Raw genomic sequence first — 19680 nt, forward strand, 5'->3', positions numbered from 1 at the left:
ACACGGAAAGTCCCAAGGTTGTGAGTAGCAGGATTGCCCTGACAGTGGGCCACACAGGGAAAGCGAGGGCTCCCCAGAGGAGTTCATCTGAGGCCTGGTCGTAATCACTCCATCGTGGAGTGATCAGCAGTGGGCGGATCTTTGCTCATAAGCGTGCCCTGAGACAACATGGAATAGTTAATGTACAAAAGGCACAGCACACAAACCTAGAGGACTTTAAGTATTACAACCCAAAGGAAGCTGGTTTGTAACAGTGTAATTACCATAATCCTCCCTCCTCACAAGCCACTAGTATGATTATCTGCTGGTTCACTGTTTCAGTGGAATGTGTTAAAAATAAAATACCCTTAGTGAATCCACGCATGGGAGAGAGAATTGATACGATCTTATTTCTGCAGGTGCTGAAAAACTTCCAAATCTTTTCCCATGGTGAATTAGATATGTTGGAGGGGAGAACTTGTGGGTGGAGGGGTGAACAGCAACACAACTGCTAGGAGTGAAGACAAGGTGAGATATAACCAGGACACTTTCTAAGCGTGGCTGTAGCTTCAGTATCCAGTGCAGTAGATGTCAGAGTAAAGAAAATGAGCAAGAGCCAAAGAGAGGCCTTACAGAATGGTGAAAGGATCAGTACACCAGGGAGACATAAAGTTCCTAAATGTGTACGCACCAAACAACAGAGCCTCAAAGTACACGAAGGAAAAACGGGTGGAGCTGAAAGGAGAAAGAGCCAGATCTATATTTATAGTGGGGACCTTCCACACCCACCTCCCTCTTAGCAAGTGACAGAATTACTAGAGAGAAAATCAGCAAGGATATAGGAGACCTGAATAACACAGTAAACTAACGAGATCTGCATGACATAAAGAGAACAGTCTGCCCAACAACAGCAGAGTACAGTTTATTTCCCCGTGGATCTCTGTAACATTCACCAAGTTAGACCATCTCCTCGACCATCAGACAAACCTCAATAAATTCAAAAAGAATTGAGGGACTTCCCTGGTGGCGCAGTGGTTAAGAATCCACCTGCCAGTGCAGGGAACACACATTCAAGCCCTGGTCAGGAAGATCCCACATGCCGCGGAGCAGCTAAGCCCATGCGCTTCAACTACTGAGCCTGCGTTCTAGAGCCCGCGTGCCACAACTACTGAAGCCCGCATGCCTAGAGCACATGCTCCGCAATAAGATAAGCCGCCACAACAAGAAGCCCGTGCACCACAACGAAGAGTAGACCGCGCTAGCCACAAGTAGAGAAAGCCCGTGTGCAGCAACAAAGACCGAATGCAGCCATAAATAAAGAAATAAATTTATTTAAAAAATATAAAAATAGGGGCTGCGCTTGTGGCCCAGTGGTTGAGAGTCTGCCTGCCGATGCAGGGGACACGGGTTCGTGCCCCAATCCGGGAAGATCCCACATGCCGTGGAGCAGCTGGGCCCATGAGCCATGGCCGCTGAACCTGCGCGTCCGGAGCCTGTGCTCCGCAACGGGAAAGGGCACAACAGTGAGAGGCCCGCGTACCGCAAAAAAAAAAAAAAAAAAAAAAAAAAAAAAAAATTAAATTAAATGTAAAATAAATAAATATAAATGAAAAAATGAAGAATTGAAATCTCACAGAGTGTTCCCTGGCCACGATGGAATCAAATTAGAAACCAGTTATAGAATGCAAAAAGAAGAATCCCTAGACACTTGGAAATGGTGGTTGACACATCATTCCAGGTTATCATTCACACCCTTATTATAGAAGGGCTGAAGTGAGGAAGAGTTGCCTGCTGAGCTGAAAGGCATTTCAGGCTAGCCCAATAGAGAGCTCACTCTGGCTCTTTCCAACAGAGTATTGTTCAGGGCAAGGCTGGAGAGAGGGAGACAGTTCAGGAGTCTGTTACATCAGTGCCACCTGACATTAAAGCTCCAAGTGCACTGGCAAAGGAAGTCCAGCTAGCTTGCTGGTTGTTAGTGGAATCGGTTTGGCGGCTCATTGGATTTGGGAAGCACGAGAGAGGTATTGGTGTGGTTGCTGGAAAGTCCTGAGAGAAGGCAAGATTCAGGTGCCTTCCTGGTATATATATGACTGGTGTCCAGTCTAACCCATGGATGCATACACCTCGGTTCTTTATCAGTCCTGCTCCACTGTTTTAAAAGTTTCAGCGCAGTTGTCCTCTCCTCCCTCCTCCTTCTTCTCCCTCTTTGTCCTCCATGTTGTCCTCTTCCTCATCCTGCTCCTCCTCGATTCTTCCCCTGATAGTGCCATCTGTCAGATAAGGCTGTCTTCTCTGGACAGGCAGAAGAGTGTCGTTTCTGAGGCTTGTGGGACTGGTCCCTTAGGCCAGGTTGGCACTTTGCCTGCCCTACCATGCTGTTAGCCTAAGACATGGTACGTGGTAAGTGGACCACAGATGTGTCTGCAAACTTGTATTTTTGTTCCTCTTTTCAGAATACGGTGATGGTGGTAGATCACCTCAAGGAAGAAAGAAAGGTTGGAGTTATTTCCCAGGTAATTCTGGCGAGAGGTGCCCTCATTATGAACATGATAGATGTGAGCCTCAGCCCTCACAGCTCAAGGAGGATGATGGAAACGTCGTGAAGGAGGATGTCCAGGAGGACCCCGAAGTAAGACAGTAAGTGGCCAGGCAGCAGGGTTTGTGCACAGCAGCCCCTGGGACTATGCACCTCTCTCACGCTCTGTGGACTTGTTTTTCTTCTCTCACTGCAAAACTGAAGCATGCTAGAAGTGAAATAATGGTTGAGCAATCCTAATTGTAGAGCTGGTGTCAAAGAGACGAGGGCGTACAGAAGACTTTCTTAGTACTTATGGCCACTCACCGTCCTTCTCTCCACATGCCCCCTGCAGCTCTCCCTGTACCATCCGAGGCAACAAGAGAGGAGTGAAATGGCACAGTGAAGGCCACATGCATACTACTGTGTGGAGAAACAGAAAACCTCTGGAGAGAGAAATGGGGGAGAACACACAAGATGGAACCCCAGGCAGCTGGTTCAGGGTCACAGTAAGTATCCTGAAAAATGTATGGAATGTGCAGGAGAGAAAAGGCAGGGGGAGTTGTGTTGGTCTCATGTAGAGATGCTGGTTTCTTTCCCTGGGGACAGTTTGTAATCTGTCCTTTTTATTACCAGGAGTTAACAGTCTTGTTCATCTAAGGGCAGGTTCAGAGAAGCAATGTAAAGGGAACAGGCTGACCGTGAGGAGAACGGAGGAGCCTGTCTCAAAGCAAAGGTGGAAACTACTGCCAAGGATATGGAGCAACTCCACACTGGAGGTCTCAGTTTGGCAAGCTGAGTGTGGGAGACAGAGGGTCGAGCCTCTGGAGACCTTGTCTGAGGGGCAAGCAGTGTGTGCGCTGGGTAGGATCTCCTGGAAATTTATAAAAGGAAGATCATCTCTGACACCCTGATTATGTGGAAGAGAGTTTGACTGGAGAGAAAGAGTATTTAGGAAATCCATATTATGCTCACCCATAAGAAATCATGCCAGTGGAACCTTCTTTAGAAGCCCTTTCAAGCTCAGTAGGAGGCCGGAAAAGAACAGGAAAAGGTTCCTCCTGCAGCCTAAATTCCCTGTTGTCTGTCCTCTCTCCCATCGCTTCTTTTCATCCTTAGATTCCTTATGGGATAAAGTATGACAAAACATGGCTAATGAACTCAGTCCAGAGCCATTGCAGCGTCCCTTTCACTGCAGTGGACATAAGAAAGAATGCTGAAGCCAGACGCATGGGCATAGGGAAGGGGGAGAGAGAGACCTGGTTCTGCAGGGTCCGTTTTCTTCTGATACTATTGCTGTTGCATTCAAGCCCTGTAGTTCCACTTTATGCAAAGTGGGGCTCGGTTATTTGTCCAGGAAGCTAGCACTGCCTCTGCACTGATGGATGTCAGCTACAAGATTCGTGATGAGGGGAGCCGAAAGGTGTGTCGAGGGCGTTACGTGTACCTCGTCCTGAGGAAGGAGTACAGGCCAGGGGCTGGTTGTCTTCTTTGGAACTAGAGTTCCTGGTGCTTCCCCCACCTCTTCTTCCTGCAGATACCTGTCTTTGTCAGCCCCTCCGCTGTTCCCTACTCTGTGCGGGATAAGTTGAAGCCAGAAGAAATGGAGCAGCTAAAGGTAATGGAGACTCACGGCGAGTAGTGTGCCAGTGGTCAGACCCAACTCTCCTTCCTCCAGACCCCCGTCCCCCTCGCCCCCGATTTCCCTGCCACCACCACAGCCTCAGAGCGGCTCTCTCCATCTCTCTCTCTGCAGCTGACCTTGAGCAAAGGATTTGATGTCTCCAAGCAAGCTCTTGACCTCCAGAGGCTCTGCCTTGACCCAGGTACGGCTGACAGCAGTAATTCTAGGGCGGGCGAGGGCAGAGGGGTCTTCCCGGAGGGCGACTTAGGGATGGTGACGTGGGGAGGGGTGGTGCTGGCCCCACACCCCACTCAGCCATCCTATTCCCTCCCCTCTCCTTCCTGAAGACTTGGTGTGCTATGATATTAATATATTTGTGAATCGAAGAAGCTGCATGGCTGCCACCCTGCAGGTCATCGAAAAGAATTTCCCTGAGGTGAGGCTGTAGGTCCAGTGCTGGTATTAGGGTAGGGGGTGGAAGCGATGGGGTGGAGGGCAGATTTGTCTCCAAGGTCCTAGATAGTAACCTTCACTCTACCTCTTCTTGCCCCAAAGCTGTTGTCCTTGAACTTGAGCAGCAACAAACTATATCAGCTGGATGGCCTGTCTGACATTACACAGATGGCCCCCACGGTCAAGATCCTGAACCTCTCCAAAAATGAGGTGAGAAGAGGGAGCCAGGTCAAAGTTGGGTTGAGAGTTGGGGGGGGCATGTTAGTGGCCATCAGAGTGATGACAGGAGGCAGGTGAAGGTACCTGTGTGGGAGGGAGGGTTCTGGGGGTGCAGGGATCCGGATGTCCCTCTTTCCCTGGGATTCCTTTTCCCACTTCTGCCCCATATTTCTCAGCTGACGTCTGTGTGGGAGTTGAGCAAGATGCAAGGGCTGAAGCTTGAAGAGCTGTGGCTGCAAGGGAACCCATTGTGTGACACCTTCCCAGACCAGTCCACCTATGTAAGGTCAGTGTGAACACCCTGTCACCCTTCTTGGTGACCTTCACCCATGGGAGCCTAGACTATCTGTGACAGTGCCCCTTTGCCAAAGGTGACAGCCCTGGTCTTCTGGGAGGATCACAGGCCCCACCTTCTGCTTTCTCTGTGCCTATCACCGGTGAGGAGTTTCCTTCCCCTGACCTGCTCACCTCTGCAGGCGCTCTGGGGTCTGTTTCCAGCTCTCTGCGCCCAGCTATATTCCTGCAAGGCCTCCCAAGAGTGTGCCCCAGGAAGCAGGGCTTCTCCTCCTCACCAGGACCAGGAGCGACCAGCCTTGATTCAGATGCTGGCACTCTGGACTGAGAAGGGTCCTCCAGTCCAGGGCCTCTTGCTGAGAGAAGCCTTCCTTCTTCATGCTGAAATGAGGTTTGCCTCCCCCGTTCTGAGAGGGGCCCTCTTCCCCTTCCTCCAAATGGATCGCCCCTCCTCCCCCAGGTTGACATGTGGGCTTTCCTGTGCCATGCTGAGGGCTGAGGCCATGGGTGGCTGCTGTCATGACATCCATTCTGTTGGCCCAGTGCCAGGAGCTGGACCCTCCTTGGGAAAAAGCAGGGCTTCCTGAGTCAAGGGGCCAGTTGTGGGCCCCCGCCAGTGACCAGAGGGCTTCTGAGGCAGGAGTGGAAGGCAGAGGGCAGAGGTGGTAGAGGGGACAGAAGGACAGGCCTCTCAGTGGCACTTCTCATCCCTCCCTGCACACGTCACATCATCCCGCCTGGTCCTTTACAGGAGCCCTGGGCAGCCTGAGACAGATATGATTCCTCAGATAAAGAACCAACTCAGAGAGGTGCAGGGGTCATCGGGAGAGAAGACGGTGATCATCAGAGGGGGCCACGGATCCTCAGCCCCATACTGAGCTGGGACCTGACCCTTTCCTCCTTCTGAGGAAGATCTGCCCCCATGGCTGCTCGGTTTCCCATGCCCAAGTCTGGCTGAGCTCACACAGGTGACAAAGTTTCAGCCAGCATCCAGTGGGCCCCCAGCCCAACATGTGCATACTTCCCATTCCTACCTGGTGTGTCTGGGCAATTCTGGGGCAGGTGAAGAGCCACAACAAGTGTGCCGTTTCCCCTTTCTTCTCTCTTCTTCCCTGACCCTGACCACGGGAGAGCTTCTTTCCCTTCCCTTTGTTGTCTCTCTCTCCCTTTTCTCTGTGCCCCTATGTCTCTCTCATCTCTCCCTTCCTACCTTCACTCCCTTTCTGTCTTCATCCCCTCCATCTCCCTCCCTGAGCCCCACCTCACTCACCTCGCGGGCCCAGCATCCTGGGCCATCCCTGGGGGGTGTCCGGGTCCTGCCAGAGTGCTGGACCCCCAGTGAGGTAGCAGAGCCCCGGGCTCCCACTCCATCCCCTCTTCTCCCCACAGCCTTCAGTGGGGTCCTGGAGGAAGGAAGGGAGGAGAAGGAAGCCCTGCAGCATGGGTTTGAAATGCTGGTCCCTGTGGCACTGGAGAAGGGAGTCCGAGTAGTCTGGATGGGAGCTACCTAGGCGAAGGAGAGGAAGGGAGGGAGGGAAGGAATATTAAAGTGAAGGTACTGAGAGAGATGAGGAGACAGTGCCTTTCAGACAGTAAGATGACAGATGCTCAGTGCTCAACAGGCAAGTGGACTGAAAACCCTTAAAATCAGGAGCAGAGGTGGGCAAAGGGTGCTGCTGGATTGGCCAGAACACACTGATCTCTGTTTATGATATTACTGTTTTAACTCAAAGGAAGCATTGCAACCTTGAACTATCAACCACCTGTTCTCTATTTTTGGTTTTGGACAGGGCCATCAGAGAATGTTTCCCGAAATTATTATGCCTGGTAAGTGCCTACGAAAATCATTGTCTCTTACTAATGTCGGTGATCTCTGCACCTGCCCTCAAGCCCTTTGGGTCTTGCCTAGATCACATATTAGCATCAGAACCTTAACCATTAACCATTTTGGGGGACATGGACTCCTGAAAATGACATTGATATAGTTGTTGGAAAAATACCCATAAATACACACACACACACACACACACACACACACACACACACACACACAAGTTGCATATAACACTAGAGACTTCCAAGACCTCATGATGAAGACATCCACTGTAAGCTCTCCCATGGAATTTCCCGGGCCCTTTCACACCTGACCTCTGACACTCACCCTCACACCTGACCTCTGACACTCACCCTCCTGAACCCATCTTTTTCCCCGGTAATCCAGAGACACTCCCCTGGTCTCCACTCCTGATTTCCTCTTTCCTTCTCCAGGATGGGCAAGAGTTACCCTCACCAATTAACATTGACGTTGACACTCCCTAGGTAATATAGCCCTGCAAGGTGACGAAGAGTATCAAACAACATTTAGCGAGTTGCAGGAGAGGCTTTATCAGCCACACAATCTCAAATGCCTTTTGATTCCAGGAAAGCTATAAAGGATCTGAGACACTGAAGAGTCTAATCCTGCAATTCCTGCAGCTGTAAGTACCCTTGGGAGTCTGAGCAAGGGGAGGAGGGGTAGGACAGTTGCGGCCACCTAAGCACAGGTCTGCTCATCAGACTTCTCAAGTCTCATTTGAGGTCCAGACCACAGAGATCGACTGTCCTCATTACTCCCCCTCAGGTATTACTTGATCCATGACTGTGGAGACCGACAGCATCTCCTTGGTGCTTATCATGAGGAGGCCTGCTTCTCCCTGACGATTCTCTTCCACTCCAAGGATGCAGCCATGTGAGCATCACAGCCGAGACTCTGCTCCCGGCCCATGTGGCTCCCCAGCAGACACAGGTAAGCTCCTACATACGCCCACCACCCACTCTTCCTCTTTGTCTCCTAGAAGCACCTTGTGCAAGTACTTCAAGGACAGCAGGAATTTAAAGAAGTTCAAGGACCCCCATGAGTGTGTGATGGGAAGACTGGGTGGGAAAGGTTGGTGAAGGGATCAATCATAGAGGCCAGGGAGTGGCAGCCACTGACCTATGTTTGCTTCCCCTCCCCTCACAGACCTGCGGGTCCAGCTGCTGAAGCACACAAAATGTTTCATTGTGCACACCCTCTGTGTGTTGCCCAAGACTCAGCATGACTTCAGCTCCTTCGTGGTGGACACGTGGTTCCAGACAGTGACCGCCTGCTTCCTCCCTCGGGCGGGCCCAGGAAGCCGCAGGTGGGTAGGAGGTGGAGGTGGTGACTGGGTGCCTGGGCTTTTCCCTTTTAGTAGATGATGCTCTGCTTCTCTGTCAACAGGGTGTTCAAGGAAGGTGAGTGTGTGTCGACCCCCCTCCCCAGATGCTTCACTGCTCCCTCCCCCTGCCCAGGGTGTGCAGGGCAGACAGGTGTGGGGACACAGGCTGTGGAATTTGGTGGCTCTCATCCCAGATCCTTACTCTGAGAACTTGGGCCGTTACTGAACCTCTCAGTTTCCTCATTTGCAAAATGAGGTAGTAGTATCCACCTCTTGGGCGGCTGTGAAAAATGCATCCCGTGAACTTGTGTAGTGGTCGTCAGGGGCCCTGTCACTGGGCGCAGACTGCTCCTACAGTTGCCCTCCCCATTCCCGACACCCTGGCCCCCGTGAACAACTGCCCTCTCAGCATGAGTGTCCAGTCACACCCTGACTGGGGACCGCCGTGTGAGCGTGTACAGCACATGCAGCTGTAAGGGGTGCTGTTGTTTGTTTGCTGTTGAAGTGGAAGGAAGTTCTCAGGGCTGTGTGCGTTCCTTCACCCAGACCTTCATCGCTACCCCTGCCCACGACTGCAGGTGAGAGTCCTGTTGTGGGCGGGAATGCCCATCCCCGCCTGTGCTCAGGGGCGTGGGAATGTGGTGGTGCAGATCTTAGGTTTACTCAGTATTGTGGAAAGCCAGCAGGGGGATCCCAGGAGCAGTGTAGCCTAGTGGTTAAGAAGAACATGAGATCTGGAAGTGTGAGTCTTCATGGGCTCTGGAATCGACCTATGGGTTCTCTCCTTGAGCCAACACTCACTCGCTGTGTGACCTTAGTCAAGCCACATGACGTCTCTGTGACTCAGTGTCTTCTTCTGAGAATGGCGATCAGACCGTCCACTCCTTGGGCTGTGGTAAAGGGTAAATGCGAAATTGCCCGTGGGTTGGGGATAAACCTATAAATCGAGTGAAGGTGGTAGACAGTCTCTCCAAAGGTGGGCTCTGTGGGGAGGGGCAGAGGTACCAGTAATGGAACCTGGGATACAGACACAGCAGGGGTATGGAAGGAAACTAGTTGCTGAGTGGCAGTGGGAGCAGGATCGTTGTTTGGGGAGTGGGGTGGTCCACGTGTCCATGTCTGAGGGCCCATTTTTCCTCCAGTCTATGCATTGTGAATGACGAACTGTTTGTGAGGGATGCCAGCCCCAGTGAGACTCAAGAGTGCGTTCTCCATCCCAATGCCTACACCCTCCTTCTCCCAGGGGCAGCAGGAAATGGTGCAGGCTTTCTCCACCCTGTCTGGGATGAAATTCGAGTGGTCTCAGAAGTGAGTGCTGGGTGTGCATGGGAATGTGTGGGGGAGTGAATCATGGAAACTCGAAAGCAGTTTGGAAAAATAGCTTTTTGAATATTTTGCTTCCAAAAAATAAAAGTGAGCCCATGAAAAAGGTGTCATACTATTATATGTGTAAAGGGTTTTCGAGATGGTATAATGCTCAGTGACATTATCTTGTGTATGGAAAATCCAGGACAATCCACACACACACCAACCAACCAACCAACCAACAAAACACCCTACTAGAGCTGATAACCAAGTTCACCAAAGTTGCAGGATACAAGACCAATATACAAAACTTATTTGTATTTCCATGTACTTGCAATGAACAACCCAAAAATGAAATTAAGAAAGCAAGCCCAGTTACCATGGCACCAAAATAGTACAATGCTTTGATACAAATGTAACAAAAGAAGTGCAAATCTCATACTCCCAAGTCTGTAAAATGCTGTTGAAAAAAATAAAGAAGACCTAAATAAATGGAAAGACACTCCATTTTCATGGGTTGGAAGGCAATATTATTACATTGGCAGTACTACCCAGAACAAACTAGGTTCAATGCAGCCCCTATCAGAATCCTTCTTTGCAACAATTGACAAGGTTATCCTAAACTTCCTATGAAAGTGCACCAAAACAATCTCGAAAGAGAAGAACAAAGTTAGAAGACTCACACATCCCAATTTCAAAACTTGCTACAAAGCCACAGTAATAAAGACTACGTGGTACTGGCCTGTGGACAGTGTATGAATCAGTGGAATAGAACTGAGAGTCCACAGATAAACCTTCACATTTATGGTCAACTGATTATCAACCTGACAGAGTGCTGAAAATATCTGATGGGAAAATAATAGTGTTTTCAACAAATGGTGCTGGGACAAGTGGGTATCCGCATGCAAACCAAAGAATTTTGACCCCTGACTCACACTCCATGTACAAACATAGCCTGAAAATGGATCAAAGATCTAAAAGTAAGAGCTAAGACTATAAAAATCTGGGAAGGAAACGTAGGTGTAAGTCTTCACAAATTAGGCAATCATTTCTTACATATGACACCAAGAGCACAAGGAACCAAAGAAAAAAAGTAGATAAATTGTTGACTTCATCAAAACTAAAACCTTTTGAGCATCAAAGCACAGTATCAAAAAGGTGAAAAGCCCACCAACAGAATGGGAGAAAATATTTGCATATCACATATCTGGCAAGAATATGTGAAGAACTCTTGCAACTCAACAATACAAAGGCAAGCACCCCAATTTTTTAAAAATGGGGACAGGCTCTGAATGGACATTTCTCCAAAGAAGACATATAAATGGCCAAGAAGGAAATGAGAAACTTCTCAACATCGTTAGTCATCAAGGAAATGCAAATTGAAACCACAGTGAGTTACCAGGTCACGCCCACTAAGATGGCTTTAATCAGTGAAACAAATGATAACAAGTGTTGGTGAGGATGTGGAGACATTGGAATTCTCATGTGTTACTGATGGGAATATAAAAGGGAGCAGTGGTTTGGGAAAACAGTTTGGCACTTCCCCGAAATGTTAAACACGGAGTTACCATATGACCCAGTAATCCCACTCCTAAGTATCCCACCAGGAGAAATGAAAACATATGTTCACTCCAAAATTTGTTCAGGAACGTTCATAGCAGCATTATTGATAATAGCCGAAAAGTGGAAACAACCCAAATGTCCTGTAGCTGATGAATGGATGAATAAATCTTGGTACATCCATATAGTAGAATATTATTCAGTCATAAAAAAGAATACTGTTCTGATACACATCATAACATGGATGAACCTTGAAAACATGATGCTAAGTGAAAGAAGCCAGTCACAAAAAGTCAAATATTGTATGAAGTGTCCAGAATCGGCAAATCCACAGGGACCAAAAGCAGATTAGTGGTTGCCAGGGTCTGGGGGAAGGGGAGGAATAGGGAGTGATCACTAATGGTTAAGGAGCTTCTTTTTGAGGTGGTAAAATTACTTTGGAATTAGATAGTTGTGGTGGTTGCACAATCGTGTGAATGTACTAAAAAGCACTGATTTGTATACTTTAAAATGGTGTGTGCATTATATCTCAATAAAAGATGGTTGGAGACTTGTACTTTAGAATTTTCCATTTGTTATTTTCTTGAACATCTTTCTTGATCAGTATATATTGAATTCCCTTGCTCTTTTGAACAGCTCTACTTTTCTGTTTTGAATTCTAGTGGGCATGAATGCTAGTGATAGATGGTTTGCTTTTCACTGGGTCTTTCTTCATCATTACACATAGTGTTCATACTGGTACATGCGTCCCAGCAAGAAAGTGGCATAGATTTAGCGGTGGCATTGCATGGTCAGCGTGACTCTACTGTGGTACTAATGGAGATCACCTGTTGTTCTCCCACTGCAGGTGCCTTCATGACAACGAATGGAACTACACCAGAGCTGGTCAGGTCTGCAGTATGCTCAAGGTGAGGTCTGGGAATCAAGTGGGTTAAAGATGAATGTTTCTGGGCCTTCAGGGAGGCCAAGAAGGTGGAGGCCAGTGGCCTGGGAATGGAACTCAGGGAGCAGGCTCTTCTGACATTCCGACTCCTCTCCAGACAGAGGGCAAGATCCCAGAGGAGGCCTTCAAAGAAATCCCCTAAAAGGAGTGCTTGGATGTCATCTTTGTCTTCATCCACATCATCTTTTCTCTCCAGCCTCAGGCCATGCCCATGCCTGGGGTTGGAAGCCAAAGTTACGTTGTAGGCCAGGTAACATAGCCACCTGAAGGGTCAGCTGTTCTGTGTCTTTTCCCCACTCACGATTGCTGTTTGGTTTCATAATAAAGAGTGCTGTTGCAAGCTGTATGTTTTGTGTCCTCCATTGCTCTTCCCTGCCCCAATCACGAGCCAGTAGGTCCAGGCCTCAATGTCCCTGCCTTTGTCCCCAAGGAGGAGGCACCTTCTAACCCAAACAAGTGGGTTTTTTATACACTTTTTTTCCATTTATAAAACATGAAGTTTCTGCACAAAAATGGGATAACAATGGGATTTAAAGTGCATGCATCAAAACTCCTTTATGTCCCAGCTAGATGGGTTTACATATATCATGTGTCAAGTTGGGAAATTTAAAAATACATGTAGACAATTGAAAATGGAAACACAGCATACCAAAACCTGTGTGACAAAGCAAAAGCAATGATCAGAGGAAAATCTATTAGTTGTTAGGTAAACGCAAAATAAAGCCACAATAGGATGCCACTTCACACCTACTACATTGCCTATAGCTTTTTTTTTAAGGAACATAACAAGATGAACTTTGGTGAGGATGTGGAGAAATTGGAACTTCTGTACATTGTTGGTGGGGATACAAATGGTTTCACTGCTGTGGAGAACAGTTTGTTGGTTCCTCACAAAATTAAACACAGAAGTACCATATGACCCAGCTACTCCACTCCTAGGTGTATACCTGAAAGAATTGAAAGAGGCGCCAAATCAAATTATTGTACGTGAATGCTCACAGCAGCATTATTCATTATATTCAAAAGGTTGAAACAACCCATCTGTCCATCAAGGGATGAGTGGATAAACAAATTGTAGTATATACACACATTGGAATATGTATTTTTGCAATGATTGAAATCCTTGTGATATGTGCTCACGGAAGTTGTCCTTCTATTTTATCAGTGGTCAGAGAGTGACTTGACAGAGATTTCCTGAAGGGCCTGGAGCCAAAAAGGAAAGGAAAACAATATTGTCTAGTCTTTGCAGATTGGCTTCTGATCGGGGACACTCCACCAATGCTTAGCCAGGCTGCCTCCAACTCTGCCTTAGCCTTCACCTCCTGCTTTTGAGGAGCCCAAAGGTCAACCACATGTGCAAGCCTGGCTTCCTGTCAGACCTTCTGAGCCTGTGTCCTACCTTGTGCATATGCATTGCACTCTGGAATCTATGCTATACCTTAAAAACTCTTATTCCCCCAAGAATTTTCCTCATCACCCTCACCCTTTACAGGCTTTGCGGGCTCTCTGCTGCTTGACTTATCTTATTTCCCTTGCCCCAGGCAGCTATGGGTACAGTATGTTTTTAGATGTTTTTGAGAGACGCAACCGAGAAAGCCACTCCGTGCCTGGGAGGGGCAGTGGGAAGCAAAACTCATCCTCTGTGCCATTCCCTCAGAGATCCTCCATAGAGGTCAGAAGGCACAATCACAGTTTTGGGGGAGAACAAGATCCATATTATGACCCCTGGGACCAGCCTAAAGCACCGTGAATATGGCTGCAAGTCTCATGGGAGATCCAAGAAGGAAAGAGATATGAGAACATACGTATATGTATAACTGATTCACTTTGTTATAAAGCAGAAACTAACACACCATTGTAAAGCAATTATACTCCAATAAAGATGTTAAAAAAAAAAAAGGAAACAGTTTGGGTTTAAGTAGTAGGTTACAAAAAGCAAGACAGAATATTCCTGACACGACATGATACAATGTGAAAAAAAAAAACTCAGGGTATAAAACTGTATATTACAGTATGGTTCCTCAGAAGAAGATATTAATGAATGCTTATCTGTTTTCTTTTATGTTTTGTTTTATTTTTAGCAGTACACAGGCCTCTCACTGTTGTGGCCTCTCCCGTTGTGGAGCACAAGCTCCACACACACAGGCTCAGTGGCCATGGCTCACGGGTCCAGCTGCTCCGCGGCACGTGGGATCTTTCCAGACTGGGGCATGAACCCGTGTCCCCTGCATCGGCAGGCAGACTCTCAACCACTGCGCCACCAGGGAAGCCCTATGTTTTTATGTGTAATTATAAACATTAAGAAGTCAAGGCAAAGGAATGCGTGAGAGTGTCAACTATGTTTATAAATGGATGACTGGAATGCACAATAGTTATTCGTTCAGATCTATGCTTTGCTTGTATAAAAAGATGTTTGTGTCTGGGTCAGCGTCTTTCCAGGTGCTTAGGGTGAAGCACTATACCTGTTGGCTCCTTACGCAGCATAACAAGGACAATTTATCATTGATAAGCAGATATGAGTATCTCCTCACTGATTAATAAGCTGCAACACTTTACATGACTCACCCAACTTTTCCTGATCTGCGGTTCCTTACATGTAAAAATCAGGGGATAAGGCTAACCACCAGCTTAATCAAGTTATAGAACACATACTACACTCCCTAAAGGCTCCCAGTTAATCTCTTCTTCTTCCTCTGGTCCCATGCAAACTTTGATCTGCTTTCCATTTCCATATATTAGCTTTTCCTGCTCTAGAATTCAGTATAAATGGAATCACACATCCTGTACTCCTTTGTGTCTGGCTTCTTTAACTTAGCATAATTTTTTTTTCTTGAGATCCACCCGTGTTCTTGCCTTTTTATTGCTGGGTAATATACCATTGTATTGATTTGTTTACCTTTAATGTTGTTTTAATCAAGTTTCAGGAGGAAGTGAAATTCCAACCTCGTGTTCAATCAGCCATCTTCCTGGTCAGTGTTCTTTTCTTTTACAGTGGATATAATTTCAACCTTTACCACTCCGTTATCTCCCTAGAGAAATACTATCTTTAGGTCTTTTCCAGCCTTTTCTCTTTTTCCTGTCCCTCAGTACCAATCACTCCATGTGTTGCGTTTGTTCTGTCCCTTCCATGCTTACCCTGTGTTGTGACTGTCTCCTGAAGGGAAGACTTCACTGTCGAGTCAGCCCTGCGCTCCTGGGTGCTTGGCTTTAACCCATACCTGGCTCTGGGCTCATCAGTGGTTTAGCCTTCCTCCCTGACCCTAGCACTGGGGGCCCCTGCCTTACCGCTGTGTTTTCCCATTCCCTCCCTCCCTCGCTCGCTCCCTCCCTCCCTCGTTCCTTCCCTTCCTTCTTTCCTTCCTTGAAGGAGAGCATTCTCCATTTATTACATGGGAATTCTTATTTCATACTTTCCAGCACAGTTATGTATTTACTCTGATTGGAATATTCTATGTATTCATTATTGGAATGTTATTTTTCCAAAACCACAATTATAAGATTTTTAAACTAAATATTGTAAAATACTTGCACCCTCATCATTTAAATTGTTCAGGCAGTTCTCAACATTGTTTACACACTAGAGTCACTTGGAAAGATTGAAAAAATCACTAGCACCAGCCTACATGCACAACAATTAAAACAGAGTTGGGGGCAGACCCAAGCAATCATATTTTTAAAACTCTTCATGTGATTGCAGTGTGCAACCAAGGTTGAAAACCACTATGTTAAAAGGCATCAGCTTTGGGGCTATGCTTGGCAGAAGACCTTAGGAATGCCTGCCACCTCACTTTGCTGACTTTCCACTCAGTGCTCTCTTTGGGGACCTAGTGATTCCATTAGCTTACAGTGGGGATTGGTAAACTGTGGTCCACGAGCCTGTTTCTGTATGACCTGCAAGCTAAGAATGTTTTTCCATAGTCAAATGGTTAAAAAAAATCCAGAGAAGAATCGTATTTCCCAGCATGTGAAAAGTATTTGAAATACACATGTCCCTGCCCGTATATAAAGTTTTATAGGAAGACAGCCATGCTGTGTCTGTGGCAGCTTTTGTTCTACAGTGCAGATCTGAGTAGCTCCATCGGAAACTGAAAGGCCTGCAAAGCCTCAAATATTGGTCATCTGGGCCTTTCCAGGGAAAGTTTTTTGAGCTCTGGCTTAAGAGCATGTGTCCTTAAAGCAAATGCACAGTAACAGCAGTAAATGGCTGATGGTCCCTTTGGCTAAGCCTGGGAAGAAAATTTACTGTCGTTACTTGCGACTTCACTGTAGGGTCCTTCCTTAGTAGTCCACTCATTCATCGTGTTCTGGGTCAAGTGTGAGAATTGAGTAAGGGACTACCATTCGCCATCACGATAGCTCGAGTCACCAGATCTAGAGCTTGATTTATTTATTTTTATATTCTTATATTTTATTATAAATAAATACTTATTTATATTTTATTTATTTTTATACTGATCAAATGCAACTTTGGAGTATGTTCAGATATTTCAAGATCCAAGGGATCTGTTGATCAATTAGCCACCTTCAACGATTGCTGTAGGTCAAACCAATGTGACTACCCTTCCAGCCTTGCTGCTTATTAAGGTAAACAGCACTCACCTTGAGGCAGGAGGTTAAGTGCTCCTACTGGGCCTGCAGCTCCAGGACCACAACATCCCCACTGAAATGAGGGGATCTCCCATCTCATCTGTGGCCTACCCAAGTCAGCCACTTCAGAACACTTCGAAGATGAAGATGCCCTCCGCACTAATGTGTTTCTCAGTGCTGTGGGGAAGGGAGCGTCCTCTGAGTCCCTAACAGCATCTGTTTGATCCACCGACACATTGACTTCAAAGGCATTTCATTCAAGTGACCACAGGCGACAACTCCTGCAACTGTTTCACCATTGTGTGCCGTGGAACACCAATATTTCATCCTCTAATGTCACTTGGATCCTTACTGTCTTCAGATCCACCTAAGCCAAATAACTTTCCTCAGATTCCCACTTCCTTCAGGGCCCTTGGCTTGCAACCACTTTTGGTGTCAAGTACTCTTTCAATCAAAGTTCCCACTTGCCTATGCCAGCTATTTGTTCTAATAGCTATTTTATAAAAATAAGACACTGTTAATAAAATATATTCCATAGCTGACAAAAACTCTGTGAGGGCCAGAAAAGCCAGCTTGGATGCTATGCATCCAGGGGAAGTCCACTCACGCTTTGGGACTGCTATAGCTGAAACACCACTGCTGCCTGTGTGCTAACTGACATGTATGCATTCCAGGCACTCTGCTGTGACTGCTCCATAAGAACCAGAGATCCCTCCCATCATACACAGTTGACCACGTCACTGAGCCATACGTGGCTCCCATGTCATTCAGTTACGCCTCCAAGTCTCAGGATGGTGCATATGCTTGATACCACCGATATCCCATTTAGAACCCGAGCTGTAAGGGGTTCTGGTTAATGTGTACACACACATACACACACACACACACACACACACACACACACACAGGTTTCATGTTTTTAGCTTTTTGATCACTAAAGAACAGGAAAGCTCATGAGTGTTCATGTATGTCAGAAGAGTTGCCAATGGAATCCGATTCATAGTTGATTTTATAGAACGTTATAATTTTTGCTTCTGTAAATGGTATATTCCGAATGAAAATGGTACTCTCTATTTGTTACAATTATTTTGTGTATATTAGTCTTATACTCAATGAACTTACTAATCTCTATCATTAATCTTAGTTTCCTTAGCCTCTCTTGAATTTACATGAAGGTAACTATGTTATCTTGACAGCTTTATTTTCCCTTGTACACATTTATTAATTCACATGTGTATAGATGCATATGTACATTCTGGCTCACTGTACTCCCTAGGAGATGTAGTATGATGCTAAAACAAAGTGGTCATGTAAGTCATCTTTGTCTCTCTTCTGATTTTAAAGGGAATGCTTCCAACGTTTCGCTATTAAGTATGATGTTTGATGTAGTTTACCCTATTTTTAATATTTGTTGTCAGTCTAAAGAAATATCTTTCTATTTATGAATTGCTGAGAATTCCTGTTATTGTCAGTTTTACTGCTGATTGGTTGTTTCAATTTTTGTAGGCCTTTTTTTACTGAATAGTTTGTGATAATCCTCCTTCCTTTATTTCACTAATGGGCTAAATTAACTTCACAGATCTCCTAATGTTAAACCAATGTGGCATGCTTGGGATTAAACACGACTTTGTCATACTGTGTTTCCTGTCTTAGCCGTGGCAGGATTTAGCTTGCTGTTAATTTATGTATACGTTTTGCATTTGTGTAACTAACTGAGATTGGCTAATAATTTTGCCTTCTCGTGTATTCTTTGTCAAGAATACATTTAATAATATTAAGATTTTCTGTTTCTTTCACATGGAAAATCGTGTTTTTCTCTGGGATTGATCTGTTTTCTCTAAATTTTAAATTTATCAGCATATCTTTTCCATAACACTGTTGTATCTTTTGAATCTTTGCTGAAACTGAAAGTGTGGTAGCTTTTCTCATTTCACAGTGGCTTCTCCGTGCCATATCTCTAATTTTCTTGACTCTTGTTGCCAGATGTTTCCTTATTATCTCATCTCTCTAAAGTGCTTTCAGCTAGCATTTTGTTGTTGTTGTTGAACTCTGTCATATCTGTTATCAGTTCCATTAATTTCTGTTCTTATTTTTATTATTTTTCCTTGAGAAGAGTGGAAAGACATGAGATTAATTTTTATAAAGTAAATGAACAGGCTTTTCATCTACCACCATGCTTTATTTTCTAATTTTTATGTTTGAATATAATGAACACTCAAATATCCAATCCGTTCATCTGTATGGAAGAGGCCCGCAGCTTTGCAGTGCTGCCACTGCCACCACGTGTATTCAGTTCCACTGTTGGCACATCAGATGATTAAGGAAGAGGGAACTGGAGCACTGAAGTAATAGGATCTCTACTATAAGTACAGCTGACCCTGGAACAACAGGGTTTGAACTGCGTGGATCTGCTTATATGTGCATTTTTTTTCAACAAAGGTATAAAAAATACACGTGTAGAACATCGTGTACAAGACAAGTATTGAAGTGACTAGCCTATCCTTACACAGGCATAAGGTGAGTGATATTTAATAAAAAATTAATGACGTGTTAGTTTTCTCACTGTTTTATAACTTTGCTTTCAAAGAATTACATACCTGTACAGTACGTCTCTCTGTCTCTCTGTTCTCTGTCTCATAATTGGATAAACTACGTATCAGCCTATCATCACCACAGGTATGTGTTTTTTTTAGTATAACAGTGTTTCCAATGCTGTATTATGAAGATGACTGTGATACTGTATGCCATAAAAGTTTTATAATGATTCATTCATTAGTGTATGGTCTAGGCTTGCATGAAGAAATGGTATCTATCCCAGTAGACAACCATAAAGCAATCATATTGCTGCTTCTTCGTTATCAGTGCACGAATCCTTATACCTGTAAAAAAATATGAATTCCTTTTTCACCCGATCTTTCTACTTTTGGTGTCTAGTGTTAGTAGTACATATAACATCTAGAATGTTTTGTATCATATAAGACAGTATTGATGTGTGTACTGACGGACAGACGATTCATTTTGT

The 19680-nt window shown here is 45.8% G+C and overlaps 1 pseudogene; it reads left to right on the forward strand.

Annotated features, from left to right (window-relative positions):
* Positions 1 to 2563: 2563 nt before the first annotated feature.
* LOC136142198 (nuclear RNA export factor 2-like) lies at positions 2564 to 12213 on the forward strand (annotated as a pseudogene).
* Positions 12214 to 19680: the final 7467 nt, after the last annotated feature.

This window comes from Phocoena phocoena, chromosome X (genome assembly GCF_963924675.1).
Source record: "Phocoena phocoena chromosome X, mPhoPho1.1, whole genome shotgun sequence".
NCBI lineage: Eukaryota > Metazoa > Chordata > Mammalia > Artiodactyla > Phocoenidae > Phocoena > Phocoena phocoena.